This window comes from Cnephaeus nilssonii, assembly GCF_951640355.1.
Source record: "Cnephaeus nilssonii genome assembly, chromosome: 2".
In the NCBI taxonomy this organism is placed as follows: Eukaryota; Metazoa; Chordata; class Mammalia; order Chiroptera; family Vespertilionidae; genus Cnephaeus; species Cnephaeus nilssonii.
The window spans coordinates 45683899-45707109 of record NC_137073.1 but is presented as its reverse complement, the minus strand read 5'-3'; the positions used below and the strand labels follow the sequence as shown (position 1 = coordinate 45707109).

At 38.5% G+C, this 23211-nt stretch overlaps 1 long non-coding RNA gene across 1 annotated transcript in view; it reads left to right on the top strand.

Moving 5' to 3' along the window:
- Positions 1-23211, top strand: part of LOC307111347 — a 166166-nt gene that overhangs the window by 138259 nt on the left and 4696 nt on the right. The window contains exon 2 of the long non-coding RNA XR_013814544.1: positions 2056-2098. This is a non-coding gene — a long non-coding RNA (uncharacterized lncRNA). The remainder of the gene's footprint in view (positions 1-2055; positions 2099-23211) is intronic.

Below are 23211 nucleotides of genomic sequence, written 5' to 3'. Positions count from 1 at the left end.
GTTCTTCACTGGTAGTAGAACAAATAAAAAGGTCTAAATATGTAATGTAAAATGGTTGGACATATGTACAATGAGGAGTTTAAATAGGATTGGAAAATTGATGACAGTTTGACATCTTTTCATCTGATGATTGAAATAATATTGAGGATCAATTTAAATCTCATTAGAATGACTTAGAAGTGATTGTGCATAAAATTCACAGTGAGCAAGTCAGAGTAACTGACTTTTCCAAAGATCATAAAGTTTTATAAACTGGTTTTACCATACAAAAAGAACAATTTAATCTGTGTTATAAAAATATTTGATGTGAGCAATGCTTTGTGGTATAGAAAAACAGTAGAATACAAAATGATGGCCTATTAATGAATGTGGGATTGTAAAGTTGTAATTATAACTTGAGTTATGTATAAATAATCATATCTATGTTTTATTCCAAAAGAACTGAATTATAATAAAACCCATTTTAATAATTAAAATTCCAGTTTTTGTTTTCTACTTTATAATGTTACTAGAGGCCCGATGCATGAAATTCATGCAAGAGTAGGCCTTCCTTCCCCTGGCTGCCGGCACCAGCTTCCCTCTGGCACCTGAGACCCTGGCTTCCCTCTGGTCTCCGGCAGGCACTTGGGACCCAGGCTTCCCTCCGGCCACCAGAAGGTCGTCCGGAAGGATGTCTGGTCTAATTAACATATTATGCTTTTATTATTATAGATTAGATTCTTCTCTTGAATGTATGTATAGAGACCCATCTGATATTTAAGTATATGCATCTTGTTTATAAATCAAGGAGTGTTAGAGTGAATAAAAGTAAAATCTGCTTTTATATTTGAAAAACAACTTTTCATAAATAAATGCCAGGGAAAACTTGAAAAACACAGTTTTACAAACACACAGGGATTACAAGAGGTTGCTGTATGTTCTCTTCTGTTCCCCAAAGTATGGTCTCCTGTTTGAAGGATCCTCTTACAAAGCTCACTGGAGAAAACAACTCTCCTAATACTTAAAGAAGCTATGAGCTAAAACTCCATCATTCTGGAGTCATATATTCTACTGACCCAAAAATGGAAATTTCTTGGAACCTAAAGCAATTAAACAATTAAAAATCAATCTCTTTGGGGGTCTCCAAGCTAAGTTTAGAAGGAGTGAAGCTAGAGGAGATGACCTGCACACTGGTCCTGAGCCCTCAGATCCATACTCTCTCTGGCTCTGCTCTGTACCTTAGGAGACCAACCCCCCTCTCCCACCCCTTATTCACCACAACTCCCAATTCCTACCCCCCAAGGCTGCATTTCTCAGGCTTTGCCATCAGGGGTCTACTGACTGGATTTGACTTATGGCAGGTCCTGGCAGGAGACCAGGAGATGGAGGAAAGAGAAGGGAATTTTCCCCCTCACTCTTTTCTTTTCTTTTTTTTTCTTTATTGATTAAGAGTACATATGTGTCCTTATCTCCCCATTGCTCCCCCACCCCCCAAGTCAGGCCCTTACCCCTCTGGTGTCTGTGTCCATTGGTTAGGCTTATATGCATGCATACAACTCCTTTGATCTCTCTCCCTTACCCCACACTCACCTACATTCCCTCTGAGGTTTGACGGTCTGATCGATGCTTCTCTGTCTCTGGATCTGTTTTTGTTCATCAGTTTATGTTGTTTGTTACATTCCACAAATGAATGAAATCATGTTGGAGAGCATTATCCCCCCTCACTCTTTGCCTTGAGAAAGATAGTTACTTTCTCTTCCTTTATATGGCTTCATTTTTTCACTCAGCATTTATTATAACCTTTAATTATATTGTAGGTAACAGGTATTACATGGAATTTATTCTGTTGTCTAGAAACCTTTACAAAAGCCACAAAGACAAGACTTATAAACACCAGAGGACATCCTAAAGAGAGATACTAGATACATTCTTATAGGACTGACTAAATGACAGGATAATTGGACCCCACCCCACCCAAGCTATTTAAGAGAAGACAAGGGATTTGAAATTGAATTATTTAAAGAAAAATGATAAAGACAAAGGATAATTATGTTTTTATCCTCCCTTCTCCTTCAGATAAAACAGTCCTGTTTCCACCTGAAGAGGAACACTGCTAGAGGTAGGCTACAAAAGGAGAGGTGGGCATTTTTCCTCCAGGCTGGAAGCTCTGGGAGCTGTAGACTCAAAGGCCCAACCCCTGGTGACCAACCACAGGAGTGAAGCAGGGTGAGAGAGTTCTTAGAAGAACCAGATTTGTGTCACCAAGATTCTAGGGCTAGATGGGAACTTGGAGACTGGAGTATCATATTTGGCTATTTCTTTCTAAACCTCATTCTGCTGATCTAGTCTTGAAAGGAACCCAGCAGGAATAAGGAGGAGGTGAAGAAAGAGGGAAAGAACAAAACATGCCCCTTCATCAAGCATCTTAAATATCAGCAGTTTGATAAAAATAAAGTCCATGATGTTTAGACAATCCACTAAATTGGATGGAACATGACTGTGTTTTATCTGAAAGGGGGGGGGGTGTGTAAAAACATAATTACTGTATTTTTCTGTGTATAAGATGTTATTATTTTCTAAAATCATTAGACTGAAAATCGAGGGGCTTCTTATACATGGAAGTCAGCCTAGGAGGGAGCCCAACAGGTGCTGCATAGCTGTCCATACCTTGTCAAACAGGCTTCCTCCAATCACGAGCCTTACTGTTACTGATGTCAGCTGATGCCTTAATTGGAGGTGGAGGTAGAGTGTGCACAGATGCAACAGGGATCAGAGCTTTCTGAGCCCATAAAGATGTCAAAAAATAAAAAGATAAATACCGTTAAGCAATTGTCTTACTCTGCAAAATTCAAATTGAATGTAATCAGCTATGCAAAAGAGCATGGAAATAGAGCTGCTGAGAGACAATTTGGACCTCCTCCCACTGAGTGTGTGATCAGACAGTGGAGAAAACAGGAAGAACAACTCCTTAAGATGCCAGAAAAGAAGAAGGCCTTAAGATGAAAACCAGCAAAATGTTTAAAATATTGATGTCTTAATTTTGGGTTGGAGAAGTGGGGGACATCTTATACACAGAAAAAAATACAGTACCCTTTGCCTTTATCATTTTTCTTTAAAAGTTAGAGATATATTTTCAAGTTATTGAGCCCGTACCCTTGCTAAATGTTAGCAGTGGAGAGCAAGAACCTTGATGGGTTTCTTTGCTCTGTATTTTCAGCATTTAAAACCCAACCTTGCATAAAGTCTACTAGTAATCTCAATAAATAATTAATTAAGTGAATATTAAAGAAAGGCCTAAATAAAATGCCATACCAATAATAAAGCAAATTTAAAAAAGAAAGTAAATTATACTTTGAGCTCATATTATTGTGTTGTTTTTTGTTTGTTTTTTTATTCCTACATATGTCTATAATGCTATTATAATGAATACTTGACTGAAAGGTAAAAAATCATTCAACTATGAGTTTTGTCTATATCATTAAAGAAGTTTTGTTCCCTATCCCTCACCTCAACCTCACATATATACAAATATACTGAATCAGCTGCTTTTTTCTTTTTTGACTATTTAATGGAATACCTAGATATTTTAGTTTTACATCATCACAGGCAAGTGTGCAATACTTAAAAAGATGGTTTCAAGTGGTATTTACATTTAGCAACATGTGCACATTTTGCCATATGTTTTCTGCCTTCTGCCCTTGTCAACTTGTTTATGTGGCATTTTATCTGCAGGCAACAGCTTTGTTCCTCATGGCTGGAGTCACATATTGTGAAAACAAATAGAATGAAAGGTAGAAACTGCTCACTGAACTCACCTGTGCATAAGGCAGCGTCTCACATTGAGACTCTGGTGAATTAATTCTAGGAAAACGCACAATACATCCAAAGAGACACACCCATCACATTGTTCTTCTAAGTCCCCTTTCCTGAATTTTGAACAAAGGCAAGCTGACTGTGGGAAGCTTCCGTGTAAGTGGGTACACTTGTCACCTCATGCCACATATGTATATGATTTGTTCCCCAGAAAATACCCCCCCACACACACAACAAATATCAACAGTACTTCCCCTTACTGAGAGGGACTTGTGAGATGATGTGAGATTTTGCTTTTTGCTTTATAATTATCCATATTGATTGTATATTTCTTCTTTTCGAGTTCTAGGGCTCAAACCCAAAACCTTGCCATAGCAGGATGATGCTCTAACCCAGTGGTAGGCAAACTGCGGCTTGCGAGCCACATGCGGCTCTTTGGCCCCTTGAGTGTGGCTCTTCCACACAATACCACGTGCGGGCGCACACGTACAGTGCCATGCGCAGAAGTCGCTTTTTGGCTCAGGGGAGTCTATTTTGAAGAAGTGGTATTAGAAGAAGTTTAAGTTTAAAAAATTTGGCTCTCAAAAGGAATTTCAATCGTTGTACTGTTGATATTTGGCTGTTGACTAATGAGTTTGCCGACCACTGCTCTAACCAACTGAGCTACTCAGCCAGGGCTGGGCTTTACTTCTTAACAAGACTTATATGGGAGAGAATTTATCAAATGAAGGAGGTAATTGAATGGTTGAAAATATAAAGAAAATGACAGATTTTTACTATAAGAGCCAAGAAAAAATGCCACTTTGTAGAAGCCCTCATTTGTAGTATACATTCCCAAGACTTCAAGGTTCATTTCTTTGGTTTTTATAGACCTTAGTCTCATATAGATCACTTTGGTAATTCGTATGCTGATGAAATTAACTACAATTTATAAATAGTTTGGATTGCATTAAATTTGAAATGCCTTATCAAAAACAAAATAAAAATAAAATGGCTTGTCCAAGGTTACACACCAAAATGCTAAAGGTGAGCCAGGTTTAAGACACAGGTATTGGGTTCTCAGAATTTAATACTAAAGACGTGTCCTCTTTGTGTTTTCTACGGATAGCTATTCATTACTCATTCAAATTGAATTGTTCTAGCAAACAACATGAAAATTACCTTATTTAGCTTCAAAAAGGAAACTGAAAATCCAAATGGGGCTTTTATTGAATATTGTTATGGGAAAGGTTCCAATAAAGCCCATATCAGTTGATAATATTCATTGGTAACTCAATTCAAAAATTACCTAACAAGGTTCAGCAGCGAGGCTAGGAACTCAAATGAATTACTTGAGCATGACCAAAAGAATGTGTGCCAAAAACTGATTACTTTTCAGTGCCTAAGTAATTTTCTTTGCCTATCATTATGATGTATTTGCTATCTTATATGAAAGCCCCCCAAAGAGTAGATGAGGTGCTAACATATGGTAGAGTTGTAGGATCACAGCCACAAAAGGCAGAAAAGGTCAAAGGCAACCAGGCTAAAGAAATGGTCCTGCTTAGGCTATAGTCTGTTTAGGATTTTATTTTTTACTGTTGTTTGCCCTTATCTTGGAAGATGTGTTGCTTAGAAATTAAGAACTGCTACCACCCCCGATCCCCAGCACCCACCCCCCCCCAGACCCCCGCCACCAGCCCCAGGAGGATGTAGCTGGTGTAAGCACATTAATTTCCAAATTTTAGAAAATATTTCTTCTAAATTTCTAAAGGTAGATTTAATTTCTCTTATAAGAATACACATGAATATAGATAGCATTGGAAGGTTGACTGTCTTCTACAGGCAAGAGAGTCCTTCATAGGGTTCAATCACCTCATCAAGGGATAACATTGGGTTTAAGAGAAAAAGATCCATAATACTAATGACAAATGGGTGCCATGTTATCTGTGTGTGTGTGTGTGTGTGTGTGTGTGTGTGTGTCCTTGTGAACCTGGGATGTGCATCCAGGTGGAGGAAGCTGGAAGAAGTTTTAACAAGACACCACAGAATTAAAGTAATCAAGCTGACCTCTAAATCTATTTTCCCACACAATGGAAACACAATGATGTAGAAGACAGGAAGGCCATTCTACTCTGACTTTCCATTTACTGTTTGTCAACTGAACATTCAACAAGCTACTAGATAAGCAGGCTGACCCTGCCAGACCATGTAAATGGTCACTGCTAGTCCTCAAAAGACTTATTTCAGTTCTAAAAAAATGACTTCCTAACAACTATAGCTTCCCCAACAATGGAGTTGTGAGCTGTGAGACCCTAACCCCAGAAAATTTGTAGCAGAGGTTGGATGGCAGGAGGTTCCACATCTTACAAAAGGGTCTCAGTTAACGCATTAATGATGGATAGTAGTCAGTGGTCTGCAAAATGCCTTCTAATCCTAAGGCTCTGTAATTCTAAAATCCAGCTGTTAGAAATAGAACTGCAGTCATGCCAAATAGCTGCCAGATGAAACAGATAATAAAGACAAACATCTCTGACAGGGTGGGGCTTGAAGAACTAACTCAGAGTCAATACCTCAGTTACTGAGTGACGGGTGGCAAAGATACTTGCCAGGGAGTTGCTAACCTCTCCTAGTAAGGTCAACCTCTCGGACTTTTATGTACGTTTATTTGGCAACCATTCTAAAATAACTATTGCCAGACTTCCTTTGTTAACTCTTTTATGTAACTTTCATTGTTATACAAGAAAATGCATAGTATTGGTATAAATTTAGCTTTCTTGCTAAGAAAATTTCACAAAGAAGCCCTATATTTTGAATTATCCTCATAAATATTGGTACTATTTAACAAGTCCAATGCAACATTGCAAGTTTTAAGAGATGTCTTGAGAGTGAAAATATTAGAAAATAGGATTTATATCTAAATGGTCAGAATCAGTATATTAAAATACACGAGGATCATCTTTTTAAGTGTAAAAGTCCTTCTTTGTGGCTCCACTGGTTTTGTTTGTATATATATGATTTATTGTGTGGGGTTTTGTTTTGTTTTGTTTTGTCTTGTGTTTTTCTTTTGTTTGTTTGTTTTTTCATTTGTTTTTTGTTTTTGTTTGTGTTTTTGCCATTGGATTGGCTAGGTAAAAAGGACTAATGTGTACTGGGTGAATTTTACCACACCAGTAAGCCAGCATTAAAACTTTTCTTTTCCTAGCAGCCATTTCTTTCCCACATAATATTCAGGAATGAGATACAAACTACAAGGAGGCCATGCATTCTGCCCTTAAGCTTTTCCAGAATCACTTTGATTGCTCCTCAAAAACCATGGGCTTCTGGGGAGTAGGAGTTGTCTTATTCTTGCTCTGATGCAACATGAAAAATTGTTCCAAATTTCATCTTTGAATCTAAATTTTTAATCTGTTGAGGCTTCAAATACTTTTTTCCTATTCATTAGGCAACATCTTTAAACTGCATTTCCCTGTAATTTGTACCTCATTTAACATTATCACTTGAAATTACTCTGAGATGTGGTTAGTTTCAAAGATTTCCCATAAACTAACATTGCATTGCCCTCCTCAGTTAAGGACACAAGCGATTTCAACACAGGGGATTGGAATTATAAGCAGCATGAGCTATGAAATCATGCATATATATGTAAGAGCAAACATATTCAAAATATGTAAGAAGTCTTCTAATATCCGACTACTATTTTTGATATTAATACAAAATGTGAAAATATTTTTCTTATGAGGTGATTTTCACAAAATATAAATGGTTCCCTCCAGCATCTTCTCTGAAGGACTACCATAGCTGCATTTGGGTATTGGAATTCCATGAACTCCTTGCAGGCTGTTCATATAGAGCACTTGCAGTTGCCCAATTATTTGCTATGTATACTTCCTTTAATTTTGTGTTTAAAGCTGAAATTGTTTCACCAGGATTAAGGAATAAGTCTAGGAGAATGAAGACAGCCTTAGTCATGTTGTTACTATTTTTTAATAAATTTACTGGGATGACGGGTTAATAAAATCATATAAGTTTCAAGTGTACATTTCTATGGTATGTTATCTGTTTATTGCATTGTGTGCCCACCACCCAAAGTCAAATCTTCTGTCACCATATATTTGGAACATATTCACATATATGGAAATGTGGAATATGTGAGAGAGGACTTAGACATAGAGCAACTGAATTCAGTTAGCCTGAGATTTTGGCATTTATGATAATTGGTAGAGACATAGATTAGGGGTGGTGGAGAGTGGAATGAAGATGATGCACTTTATTTGTGGCCATAAAAATAACTAGTGGAGCCCTAACTGGTTTGGCTCAGTGAATAGAGCATTGGCCTGTGGACTCAAGGGTTCCAGGTTCAATTTGGGTCAAGGGCATGTACCTTGGTTGCAGGCACATCCCCAGTAGGAGGCAGCTGATTGATGTTTCTCTCTCATCGATGTTTCTAACTCTCTCTCCCTCTCCCTTCCTCTCTATAAAAAATCAATAAAATATATTTTTAAAAATAGCTAGTAGAAAGCTGCTCTCCTGGCTGTCTAGAGAGTAGGTACTACTTAATTGGGGCATCACTTTTCACCTTCCTTTGGAGACCCACAAGGAGGCAAATCATTGCCTAATTAGTACATCTTACTCTGTCTTTGCTTCAGGTTTACATACATTTGTCAGAAGATTAAATGAAAAAATGAATGTGCACATTGATCCCAGTGTCAGGAGTAAGGGATTAGGAAATACTAGCTTTTATCATCATCACCAGCAGCCTTCCTATTCCTTCTCTCTTTATAATATTCTTTATATTCTATTATTAAAAACTAGAGGCCCAATGCACGAAAATTCATGCAAGAGTAGGCCTTCCTTCCCCTGGCTGCCGGCACTGGCTTGCCTCTGGCACCCAGGACCCGGGCTTCCCTCCTCCAGCCACCCACAAGCACCCAGGACCCGGGCTGGCTTCCTTCCAGCCCCAGGCTTTGTCAGGAAGGATGTCTGGTCTAATTGGCATATTACCTTTTTATTATTATAGATGTGTCAGTTCCATCTAAAAAGGTACATAAATATTAATGTCTAATTATATTTATCTACCAAAAATTATTTGGGAGAACTGAGTCCCGTGCGGTTTACGGGGGGGAAGTAGAAGTAGTTAACAGCATACCTTGGAGAAAATATATCAAAATAGCCCTGGCTAGTATGGCTCAGATGGTTGGGCATTGTCCTGTGCACCGAAAGGTTGTTGGTTTGATTCCCCATCAGGGCATATGCCGGGGTTGCAGGCTGAATTCCCCAGCAGAGAATGTGCATGAGGCAACCTCTCTCTAGAAATCAATGAAAAAAATCTTAAAATATATTTTTCCCACAGAAATAGTGGAAAATAAAATTGAGATAATTTTACAGAAAGTAGTGTCATATTATGCTAGTAAAGCATCTTTTTTGGCAGAAATAGCCTCACTTTTACTGCTTTTTTCTCTGTGATTTAACTCTCATATTCTCTTAACATTCTTAAGTAATCATTGGCATCAGCAATTCTTGTTTGTACACCCTTCAGGAAGGGCTGACAGGCTAACTTTTAAGAAAGCAAGAGAAAAGAATGGGATACAGATGAATGCACGTAGGAATTAGAGAAGAAATTCACTACAGTGCTACGAAATGGATATCAGACTTCAGGTGTTAGCATGGTCCTTCCTGTCCACTATCCTTCAGGTTTGTCTCAGTGAGGCTTCTGTCACTACAGCCTTAGTCCTGGGCAGCTCCAGACAAGGTTGTAAATCTGCTGAAGGTTATCTTTGGCACAAGTATCTTCCCGTTTAATTGTTTCCTCTCATCTGTGGTCACTTCTTTCTACAAAGTCTAGCAACTTAGTCATCTTTGACAACATACATCCATTTGTCTTTACAGTAGAACTTCAAACCAACAAACTATTTTCCTGAATATTCCTAATTTCCCCCAAAGGAGAGGTTTTGATTGGTTGGACAATACCTATTTCAGGTTATGGCTATCACAGAGACCTCTAACATCAGGCCCCTTAAGGTCCACTAATCAGTTCAGCGGACAATGCAATGGATGTCTACCTTGGGACATGAGTTCTCTTTGACCTGATCAGCTGTAATATGGTAGGGGAAGGTCTTAGTGAGTATTGGTAAAACCACTTTGAATCTTAAAATAGTGCCAAGTGAAAGAAGCCAATTTGAAAAGGCTATATTCTGTATAATTCCAACTATATGACATTCTGTAAGAGCAAAACTATAAAAGCAGTAAAAAGTTCAACAGATGCCAAGGGCTTGGGAGGAAGGGGGGAAGGATAAATAGGTAGAGCACAGTAGATTTTTAGAGCAGTAAAACATTCTGAATGATACTGCAATGGTGAATACATGCCATTATACATTTGCCCAAATCCATAGAATGTACAACACCCAAGAGTGAAGCCTAATGTAAACTACAGCTTTTCTTCATAGTAATATATAAGTATTGGCTCATGAATTGTAATAAATGTATAACATTAGTTCATGATATTAATATTAAGGTAGTCAGGGGCAATATGAGGACTCTGTACTTTCTGATCAATTTTCTAACACTGCTCTACAAAATAAAGTCTACTAATTCTAAAAATAAATAAATAAATAAATGGAGAAGTGAGACAGAGATGAGAAAATCGAGCAGGAGGGAATACAAAGGACAATGAAGGCTATGAAAAAGATGTCTCTAAAACACTTCCCTTTCTATAAGCCTAAGTTTCCTAATACAAAGTACTGAGATATGCATTAATGTAACTGATTAATATAAGTTTATTTGGTGTTTTTTAAAAAAAATACTGGGAAATCCAATCACATCTCATCATTCCCCTGCTAGTAAATAAAAGTCTGAAATAACATCTTAAGAATACTAGCAGCTTTGTACTGAGAATTGCTGAAACATTTAAATATGTTTGTTTTCATTTAAAAATAAACAGATTGTTTTTTTAATCTGAACATATAATGGAATTGGTAATCAAGGATAATTTCCTAACATGAAAATATCCAAACAACATACATTAATCAACTCCAGGGGGGAAAAAAGCCACCACTGGAGAGTGGCCACACACAGACTACAATGTAGTCTCCTGCCTCACAGTTCTTTTTACCACATCATAAGTGGAAAATAAGGCTGGAAAAGTGGTTCAAGCAGATGAAAAGTAAATAAAAGTAGAATAGTCTTAATTATACAGAAATAGCATTTTGAACAAAGTTATTGTACAGCAAGAGAAGTGGAGACAGATTGGAGTAGAGAACAAATGTCAATCCTGACAAGCACCCACCTGATATTATCATCAAAAAATTAGAACATGAAACAAAAGAAGGAGACTACATGAACATGATTGTGAAATAGATAATAGTACTTTTCAACCATAAAGAGATCTGAGAGTTCATAAAAGATAGGAATCACAATTTGTCAGAAATTTGAAAAGAAGTTCTCTAGAACTTAGGTAGGGAGTGCCTTTCAAAACGAAGCTGAGTCAAGAGAAGTAATAACTTGTAGGAAATGAGCTATACTCAAAAGATATATTAAGATAAATCTTTTATAAGAGAACATAATAGAGACTTCCTTAGCCAACAGATAGAAGAAATAATATTTAAAGAGAGAGAGAGAGAGGGAATAGAATCCCACAATTTTATTACATAAAGGATGTAATATCATGTAACTCTAGTTGATGAATAGTTGATGAATAAAAATTGCAGCTCCAGAGAATTCCTTCATAGGAGGGTCTCAGGATTGACAATCGTGTGGAGGTGGGAGTGGGACGAGTATGAATATGCTTCACATAGTACAATGTAAGAAGAAAACATATCAATTGCTCATATTAAAACAATAGTCTCTCCATTATTAAGTTCTAGTCACTAAGAACTAAAACTCAAGTTAACTGCCCATATTACTGATAGAAAGACACCCAAAAATATGAATTAAACTAACACAGAGTCCATGTGGAAAAGCGGAAAATTGCTCTCACTCTATCAGGAAGAAGAAACATGGAAATTCTACAAACCTACTTTTCTTGAACCCCTCAGAGACTGAATGTCACAGAGCAAACAAGCAGCCTGGAAAGTTAAGGAAAGACAACCCACCTTTAAGAGAGGTGGGCCCAGCACTGTCTTACCTGGAGCTGAGGTCCAGAGAAAGACAGGGTTGCCTTGCAAGCAGGTAGAAAGCTTTCAGCTAAAATATTTGTGAATTTCTAAAGATCAAGAGTAAGCCAATGGGAGATCACAGAACCCTAGTGACCGGAGATACTAGGAAAGTTCACAGCAACTTGCAAGCTCTTCTCTCTAGACCTTGCAGGGTTCGGGGGAAAAAAACACACAAAAAAAACTGGGGTTGGGGAAAGCCTCCCTGGTGGTGCTGCCTGAGGAAGAAGAGCAAACACTGCTTTAAAGAAGGCATGAAGCCTGGACTGGAACTTTTTTCCTTTAGGGGCAAAAGCATTGAGCAACTTGGGGAAAAGCAGCCAAAACTGTCACCCATAGGATACATGTGAAGACTCCCTGTGGCTGGAGCAAGGAAACAGAAAAAAGTCCCCTTTGTCTGTGGGTGAGAGGCAGACAATGGTACTGGACCCGGACCTGCAAGGAAGGGTAGGGTCACTGAGAAAGTTCCACTCTCAAGATTAGGGGACACAGAGGCTGCCTAAGACTGTGGGTGAAGCAGGACAATGGAGAACAACATCCCATCCTCTCAACAGGTTCACAGCATGGAGTAACTAGAGCAGTGGTCGGCAAACTCATTAGTCAACAGAGCCAAATATCAACAGTACAACGATTGAAATTTCTTTTGAGAGCCAAATTTTTTAAACTTAAACTTCTTCTAACGCCACTTCTTCAAAATAGACTTGCCCAGGCCGTGTTATTTTGTGGAAGAGCCACACTCAAGGGGCCAAAGAGCAGCACAAGGCTTGCGAGCCGCAGTTTGCCGACCACGGAACTGGAGTATCAGACGTGCCTCTAGGAGAGGGAAAGCAGTCTGAGAGACTCTGAGGTGCAGGCTCATAGGGAAAGCCTAAAGCTAAGAGGGTACTATGGGTAACCAGCACAACGACAAAGTCCCTAGAGAGCTAATATTTAGCAAGGTTGCAAGACACACTTTATATACAGAAATCACTTTATTTCTATGTATTAGCAATGGACAGTTGGAAATTATAGCTTTAGCAAGTATAATTTTCAGTAGCAGCAAAAGACATTAAATACTTAGGTATAAATTAAAACATGTGCAAGTGCTGTATGCTATAACTGGAAGACACTAAGGAGAGAAATCAGAGAAGACATAAAAAAATGCAGAACTACATTGTATTCATGGTTTGCAAGAGTCAATATTTTTCAGATGTCAATTTTCTCCAAACTTACCTACAGACTCAATGCAAAATCAATCAAAATCTAAATGGGGACTTTTTTTCTATAGAAATTAAGAAACTGATCCTAAAATTCATTCGAAAATAAAAATAATTTAGTATGGCTAAAACAAGTTTGAAAGAGAAGAGAAATATTGGAGAATCCATATTACATTATTTACAGACTTGGTCTGAAGCTACACTAACCAAGAAATTGTAGTACTGATGAAAGTACAAACAAAGATCCAACCAAACAAAACAGAGTCTAGAAGAAAACACAGAAGAAATCACCGTGACGTGTGGTTAGGCAACAATTTCTTTAGGACACAGAAAAACATAAACTACATGAGAAAGAGGTGGTTAATTGGATTTCTTCAAAATTGAAAACTTCTCTTGATATTGAGAAAATGAAAAATAAGCTGCATACAGGGAGAAAGTCTTTACAGTACTCATATCTGATAAAGGACTTTTTTCTAGGCTATGTAAAGAACTCTCACAACTCAATAAGGAAACAACACAATATTTAAAAAGGGGTCACAAGATTTGAACAGACAGATAAATCAAATATGAGCAAGTTGGCTATTTTGAAAGTCAGCTTTTATATTTGGATGTACATGTTGTGCCATTCTTATTGTGTACATAAACCTCATCCCTTACAATTACTGGTCAAGAGTTTGGAGCAGGATTGTGTTAGTTTTGCTGTTAACAAAAGAAAGCACCTCTGACTAATTCAGCTAGTGACCAGCCATAACTCCTAGGTCCCTGACACTGTCCCTGCCCATAGCCAGTGATTCCCCGTTTTGCATCTGTGTGTACTCTCTGCCCAATTACCCACACTAATGGGGCGGGGAAGCAGTCGTGCAGACCATCTCCAATAGCAGCCCACACAAACCCATTCCTTTTTTCCTCTGTTGGAACGCAGTCTACGATTAATTTTGCAGAGGACATACCTTCATGTTTACAGCTGGCTTAGGCTATGGTCAAAAGCCGTGTGCGTGTTCTTAATAGGCAGAGCCTGAGCAGCAGGAAGGCATCCAAGAGCAGGCAGGGTGATGAGGAGCAGCTGGTTCGGTGGGTAATAAGCTGGTCAGCAGCAAAACTGTACCGACAATAGTTAAAAATGAGAGTTGCCTTCTTTGGTTTATTCCATTTTGATTTTGCGTGTCTGCCATCGATACACTGAGTACTTTACATTTTCCTATATGTACATCATATGCTCAGCCTAACCGGAACATGCTTTTATTGATTCATTGATTCACTCATTCATTATTTGTTTAATAAAAATATATTGAACACCATCTTCCAATTATTATTCTAGGCACCCAACGAATTATAAACAAAACACACCTTAATCTTGCCCTGATACATTTGTTTCTAACATCATGTTTTATGCCTTGAAATTAGCTTGCCTTCTGCTCTGGACTCTTTGCAGCATCTCTTTCTGTTTTCCAAAGATGCTGATTTCCTTTTGGGTAACACCTGGTTCGGGAGGCCTGGCTCTTCCCTGAGGTCTAGGAGTCAAGCATGTGATCCAGGGCGGGCCCCCCCAGAGTGAATCCCAGGACTTCCGCCAGGAATGCCAGGGCACATGCTCCTCTCCGCTCTGCACTCTGAGGGTTGAGGGTTTGAGTGTAGAAACTGCTGCAATGACTGTGCTACCACAAAGAGGCGCTGACCTGCAGCCAAATTTGATCCACAAAGCGCAAAACTGTAATGAAGAGTCTGGTTTGAGGCTCTGATCAAGCTTTTCCTTCAAGACTTTTTAATTACATGAACAAATTCTTTTGTTTTATTGCTTAAATCACCCTGACATAGGTTGCCTATCACGTAGAAATAAAAACAGCATAACTGACAAATTCTCTTTGCCTTGAAAAATACTATTCTTACCTCAAGGGACATCTTAAAAGTTTTCCTGATCCCCAAAACAGTCCCTGCAAATTCCACGTGAAAGGCGCTCCTGGCCCACAGACTGAGATCAGAATGTGGACCCTTCCGATAGCACAGGAGGGTAGCCTTGACCCAAAGCAAGGTAACATTTACTTTTTCTCCACTGACTTTCCTGACACTTCGCATAAAGCTTTTTTTATTAGGCCTTGCACTCTGCTCTGTTTTAAGATGATTTCTATATTTATATTCTTCCTCCTTCTACACTGGAGTCCTGTAATTGAATTGTCCCTGCTGAATTTCATTTGTTTTCTTTTTCCAGCTTGCCTCAGTAATTTTAAATTTTAATGGCCAGACTCTCCACCCAACCTAATGTCATTAGAGAACCAAAATAGCTCATTGTCTGTGTCATAATCCAAGATCAATACTGAAACAGGGGTTAGAGAAAAACTCTCAGTAAATTACACATCAGAGTTAGCTATTTAAATATTTCATTTTTGCTTTAGGTTTCCTGCAAGTGAATCAAAATGGAGAAGAATGAACCTGGGTTCAAGGACCAAATCCATTCCTTACTAACCAGGTGTTTTTAGCAAGATACTTAACCTCTCTGAGCCTCATGTTACTCATCGAAAAAAAAATGGGGATCATACCTAAACTATTCAGTTTCTTTTGTAAACTATAAAACATCTTACAACTTGAATGCTTTTGTCTTTTTATTCAACAATATTTTTTTAACATCTAAGTGCCCAGTCAATATGAATGCCATCAGGGACACAGAAATGAATTCTGTCAATGAATCCATTAAGGGGAAAACAGCAAGTAAAGGAAAATTAAAATCCAGAGAGACACAGCGCAGAACATTTCTTCATTTGGTGTGACACAGGCTGCTAGCTATTCATGCATTTTTTAAAAATATATTTCTTCTTCTTATGATACACATGTCTATACCACATTTTCAAGATTTACTTATAGATAAGTGTGACCATATGACTGAGTAACAGGATGTGGAAGCAAAAGTCAAAGTGATAAGTACCATTTCCAGGTCAAATAAATTAAGAAGTGGATATGCATCCTCCCACAGTTTGTCTCCTTTGACCTGTTAAATGCAAATACTAGTAATAGTGAAGCCAATAGGGGATAGTGGAACCAGCCATAAATTAGAGAAAACATGAATTTCTGTTTGAAAGACAGGCTCCCTCATCCATGAACATCTGGCTTAAGTTGTTAGGTGAGGGAGAAATAAATGTCTTTGTATTTATTTAAACCATTAAATATTTCTAGACACTACCCTAGGACACTACAATCTTTTAGTTTTCTTTCTACTTGACTGGCAGTTCCTTCTCAGTTTCTTTTCTGGTTGCTTCATATCCTTCAATTTCAGAATGTCCCTGAATTGCCTTTGAACATTTTCTATTTTCTGTTTATAACCTTTTCTCCTCAGTGATTATAGGATTTTTGCTTTTATTTTGAGTGAGATAAAAAGCCACTGAACCTCCTGGACTTAACTACCATCCCCATGATGATAATTGCTAAATGTTTACCTCTAGCAAAGAACTTTCCCTGAAGTCTAGATGCAGTGATCCAACTGCATAGTTGACATCCCTACTTGGATAACTCCTTGTCATTTCAAACCTAACACAAACTGCACCCTTCAGAGTCCTTCCCAGACTCCCCCCACTCTGTCTTTCCATCTCAATGGCTTATGCCAAATTCTCTTACTCTACATCTCAATTATCAGCTATATCTTCAAAGACTATGCTTAAATTTAACTACTACTTATCACTTTCATCATTACCATCCTGGACAAGCCACTATCATTTCACACTGGATTGTTACAATACCCTACTAAGTAATCTCCTAACTTCTGCCTTTTCCCCCTTATTATCTATTTGCAACATAACAGTCCAAGCCATCCTCTGCTTTTCATTTCAAAATCCTTTAATGGCTTCCTTTTCACTCAAAGAAAAAAGACAAAGTTGTATAATGTTCCCCACATCCCTATATGATAGGGCCTCTTATGTTTTTAACCTAATTTTTTTTACTACTCTCCCTTTATTAACTGTCCCAGCGTCCCTTATTTTCTTGCAGTTCCTCAAACACTCCAGGTATATTTATACCTCAGGGCCTTTACTCTCACTTTCTCTTGTGCCTCATCTGTTTTGCCCTAAAATAGTCTCATGAAATGCTTCCTGGCCTTCTTCGGGTTTTTGCTCAAAAGTAACCTCTTTAATGAGATCTTCCCAGGACTTCCTATCTACAATGGCAACTCCCAAAAAGTTCTTATTGCTCTTCCCTGATTTTTTTTTTCTCCTGGTCACTTTTCACTATCTGATGTTTTATATAGTTTCCTTGTTTACTTGATAGAATACCTCCTCCACTCGAATATGAATTCTAGAAAGGTGGATGTTTGCTTGCTCTGTCAATTTCTGTATCACCAGAACATAATGTCTGGTACAAAAGAGTATTTCAATAAATACTTGTTGTAAATAAATGACTAAATAAAGTTATTGACTATTCATCTTGAACTAATTTAGAAAGTTGAATAAAGCCTTGCCAGGTAAAGAACAGAAGGTGGTTAGCAATACAATATAAAATATATTAATTAAAAAAAAGGTAGCATTGCATATTTGGATAACCTGACAATAGATCATCATGGGCTAATCATAAGATACTGTTTGAGGAGTGATGAGAAGAGAGACTAAAATCTTAAGCTGAACCTATATTATTAGGATTTTTCAACTCTGTTCATACTAAGGACATGGATTTTACTCTAGAGTCAATGGGGAGCCACTGAATGACTTGTATGTACTAGAAGGAAATAGCAAGATTTACACTTCTGAAAAATTACTCTGAGAGCATGATAGAGGATGCAGTGGAAGGAAGCAAAGCCAAATTAGGGAGAATAATTAATAAATTATTGCTGTGGCCATGGATGAAAATGCTCAGAACCTAAAATAAGAAAAGGGAAAAAGCTTGCCCTATATTTATGAGGTAGAAATTACTGAACTTGGTAACTAATCCAATGTGGAGATTGGGATATACGAATGAATTCAGGATAATGGATTGGGATGACACAGACCTTGTGAACTTTCGCAGATTTTGTCAGTTACCTACTTCTCTCTTTCCCTGGGTTGGTGCTCTACCTGGTGAAGCATCCTGACTTTCTGATGGGCCACCAAGAATCTAGGTCAGTGGTCAGCAAAATCATTAGTCAACAGAGCCAAATATCAACAGTACAACGATTGAAATTTCTTTTGAGAGCCAAATTTTTTAAACTTAAACTATATAGGTAGGTGCATTGTTATTAACTTAATTAGGGTACTCTTAAGCTGGCCTTTGCTAAAAGCTCAAGGGGCCAAAGAGCCGCATGTGGCTCGCAAGCCGCAGTTTGCCGACCACTGGTCTAGATGAATCAACCTGGAAGTTTCTCATAGCCCGAATATTAAGTAGTGGAAATGTAAACTATGGAAAGAATCGGACAGATAAACTCCTCCTCCAGTCTCTCTTCTGTAAAACACTTTAAGGCATGGTTTCAACTCACAACATGGTCACAGAAGTTCCACCTACCTAAATAAGATACATTATTAAAGACTTGTTGTATCCCTTTATGGTTTGTTTTAAAATTGGGACCAACATAGTAATCTATATATATAAAAGTCTAATATGCAAAGTGTCCCCTCGGGAGTTCGACCAACCTGGAGTTTGATTGCTCGCTATGACATATGCTGACCACCAGGGGGCAGCACAGAACGAAGGAAGGCCCAGGCCAACGGCCAGCAGCCAGGGAAGGGAGGCCCCAGCAACCAGCAGCCATTAGGGACACTGCCCATGCACGAATTTCATGCACTGGGCCTCTAGTATATCATAATCACATAGCTTACATCTTTTCTTACCTCCCGTTCCGTTTGTCCTCATCCTCACCATCCTGGGATTGTATTTCTTAAATAAAGTCTTAATGGGTTAGTTTTCACCTCAAGATCTGTTCTCTACAGCCCCCAGGCTAAGACACATAAATTTTAATGTTTTAACTTGGAGATTGGGTGGCTCCATTAGGGTTTTGGAATAGGTTAAGAAATTCCATATTGATAATATTAAGCATGTAATGCTAGAGTAATATACATGTCAGTATTGTGCAGTCTGCTCTGGAATTCATGGAAAAATGTCTGAATGAGGGGTACAGATTTGGAAATAATTAGCATAAATATTTTGGTGGAGTTTGGGGTGTAGGGTATACTATAGTCTGAATGCTTATGTTCCTCCAAAACTGGCATGTTGAAATCCTAATGCACAGTGTTTTCAGGAGGTGGGGACTTTGGGAGGTGCTTAAGTCATGAGGGCACAGCCCTCATGAATGGATTAGTGCTTTTTAAAAAGAAACTCCAGATTGCTCCCTAACCTCTTCCACCGTGTGAAGATACGATGAGAAATCTGCAAACCAGAAAAGAAGAGGGCCCTCACTTGACCATGCTGGCACCCTGATCTCAGGCTATCAGCCTCCAAAATTGTGAGAAATACATTTCTGTTGTTTATAAACTACCTAGTCTATCGTATTTTGTTATAACAGCCTAAATGGACTAAGACATAAGAAGGGAACATATTTATGAAGTATATATCTATAAGAGCTAGATAGAGACTGAAGAGGAATTACCCAACATATAGGGGAAAAAAGAGAGAGAGAATAATGGTTCAATGAAAGTTAATGGGGAGAGAGTTACCAACGGGACAAAGTACATAACAGTGTCAGATATGGTTGAGATGACCAATATGAAAAACATAGAGTGACAGATTTTGCAATTAGTCTGTTATGGCTGATATTGTTGGGAGCTCTTTCTACGGAATGGAGGCATCAGAAAGCAAACTTAAGTAGGTTAAGCAGTGTCAGGGAGATTGCAAAGTAGGAACGATTATAAATTATTCTTATAAAAGACATTATTTAGAAGGCACAGAGGTCACAGGCATTTTCACCCTGGAGAGAAATTTTACTGCCAGTATGCCTTTCTGAAAGTCATAAAACAACAGTGGCATTTTAAAATCATGAAAAGCTTATTAGAGATATCATCCTTCTACAGCCATCGCTAGTTTTACCACCAGTGATTTTGTTAGCTGGAAGACATTGCAAATCACATATAAACATTGCATTGGAGTTACTGAATATGGTAATTCTATTGCAATAAAGTTTAATGATTCATTTTTTTCACCAAAAAAATAATAATACTAATCCTAGAAGGCATTCTTTCTATATACTATAACACAAAAATTTCTGTAGATTTTCTTCCACTGTCACAGGGCAAAAATAAGCCATTTCTGGCTGAGCTACAACAAATATTTATAGACTAGAGGCCTGATGCACGGATTTGTGCACTGGTGGGATCCATTGCATCAGTGCATGATCCAGGCCGTGGAGGGACCGTGGGAGGGCTCCAGGGCATGTTCAGCCCATCTTTCCCAGTCCAGATTGGCCAGACCCCAGCAGCAAGCTAACCTACCAGTCAGAGTGTCTGCCCCCTGGTGGTCAGTGTACGTCATAGCTACCAGTCGAATGGTCAAATGGTTGCTTAGGCTTTTATATATGCAGATAATGATAAAGTAGAATCTCATTTAAATTCTAAAACTCTGCAGATATGTACAATAACAAATTTAGGTCCAGCTTTAGCCAAAACTATAAATAACCAGTTTATGTAACGATTTCATACTTAAAGTCTGATTTATGAATAATTTATTTAGGGATATTAAGAAGTTTCTATTGTTACTAAAACTTTCTATATCTAGATGATGGTAATTTTAAGACAAGTACAGAAATGTAGGATAAAGAAAAGTAGCTGATGACCTGGAAAAAATTATGAGCAAAAAGACAGTATACCTAATTATGTTTCCAGCAATAGATTAAGTATAGAATTTATATTTAAACCACATTACTTATAACGTGAAGGCTATGTTAATGGAGACATAAAACCTGTAGTTTTCTAGATATTTCCCTTTAATATCTTAATAAAAACAGTGTAAGCCCCCATCAGAATGGACCACAGCAAATCCAACTTTATTGGATTTTCCTCTCTACATATTTCTGCAAATCCTCATGGAAATTACTAAACATTCCATAAACACAAGGGGGCTGCCTTGTCTGCTCAGCTGCCTGTCTCACAGACATCTATTTAGAGTTTCCCTACTGGTCATACCTTTCCCCAGACACCGGTTACCCAAGGCTACCATCACTCCTTTTGTACCCCTTTACCTAAATTTAGACACAGGCCTCTCCCTAAATTCCAATCATTCCAAATAAGACTAGATTGTGATATTTTACTAAATATTTCTGAAGATTCAAGATTAAAGGAGTAAATTGAAACTTATAAAAAGAAAAATATATATGTAACTGGAATTAAATTATGGCCAGAATTCACAAGCCAAGGTACTTTCTGAATCTCCTCCTTCTGAACCCCTGGTTCGTTGGGTTTGTAGCGGTCACTGACATCCAGAGCTGGGAAATGACTCCCACCCTGGAGTCCAGACCCTCAGCCATGCTCAGGTCCGCACAGAGGAAAGATATTTGTTTTCAAAAATTAGTTTATTTAAAGATGCAACACAAACACTTTTTTCCATCTTCATTTTATTGAAGTTGTGAATTTTTCTGCTTTACTTAGCATAATGAAAAGGTCTATAATGCTGTTTTTCTTAAAATAAAGAATGACTGCCCTTAAAGGTGAACTCAGCTATATTTCAAGCATTATTATTATTATCACTTTTAAATGGGGGCAAGGAAGTCAGTCTTAGCTATAACAGACATTATGACATGTATGAATTTTTTAGATGTTGTTAAACAACAGAACTCAATGTATTGGATATCAGGCTATGAAGGGCAGTGATCCCTGAGAGATGCCAAACAAAGGAGACATGGAAAACAAAATGATTGCAGCTGGTTACTACCTGGAAAAGCTTCCAGGTTATACCACGAGGAGGCAAAACACAGACAGAGTCCAAGTATCTCCCCGGAAACATAACTGGGAGCCCGGGGAACCCGAGGGGCCTAGCGTTCACAAGGCAGAGTACCAATACTCGTCTAAATCCTTCTGCATGACTTGATCCAATCATCTACTTCCAGCTTTGCCCCCTTGGGAATCTGTCCTCAAATTCATTTTTCCAGCAGGTCAAACAATGTGCAGTTCTCTGAGCATACCTCTACCTTTGCTTTCTGCTGTGAGAAACTTTTCACACAGCCCTACTCTGGATACCAAGGTGTCCCCGCTGACTATTTACGCAATGACCAAATCTGGTTGACTGAAGCACTGCAACCTCAGTGGAGCCTTTTCTGAAATCTTACCTCCACCGCAATTAGAACCCCAAATTTCCTTCCACTGGACTCCACCAGAGCTGTGGTAGGCTGAATAATTCCTCCCCCAAAGCTGTCCATGTCCAAATCCCCCAAACCTGAGAAGATGTCACCTCACTTGGTAAAAGGGAAGATGTGATTGGGATCTTAAGATGGAGAAATGATCCATGATGATCTAGGTCAGTGGTCGGCAAACTGAGGCTCGCGAGCCACATGCAGCTCTTTGGCCCCTTGAGTGTGGCTCTTCCACAAAATACCACGTGCGGGCGCACACGTACAGTGCGATTGAAACTTTGTGGCCCATGCGCAGAAGTCGGTTTTCGGCTCTCAAAAGAAATTTCAATCGTTGTACTGTTGCTATTTGGCTCTGTTGACTAATGAGTTTGCCAACCACTGATCTAGGTAATCCCAATATCACGACAAGAACCTTATAAGAGAGAGGCAGGAGGGCTGGAGTCAGAAAAGGCAAAATGATGTTGGAAGTGGAGAGAGAAAAGAGCAGGGGCGGAGGGTGCATCTTCGCAGATTGGGAGAACAAGACTGCAAGATGCTACACTGCTGGCTTTGAAGATGGAGATGGAGCTATGAGTAAAGGAATGCAGGTGGAGCTAGAACAGGCAAGGGAATGGATTCTCCCCTAGACCTCCAGAAAGATGCAGCCTGCCAACACTTTGAGTTTAGGAGTCTAATCTCTGGGTTTGTAAGAAAATAAATTTGCGTAGTGTGAAGTCACTTAAGTTTGTGGTTGTTGCTGTTGTTTTTCTTATAGCAGCAACATGAAATGGATAAGGGAGCGTATGGTCATAGTTTTCATAATGTCTAGAATACAATAATACATTAAAGCATTTCTTTGTTGATATATATCACCTTGCTAGTAGCATGTATATTT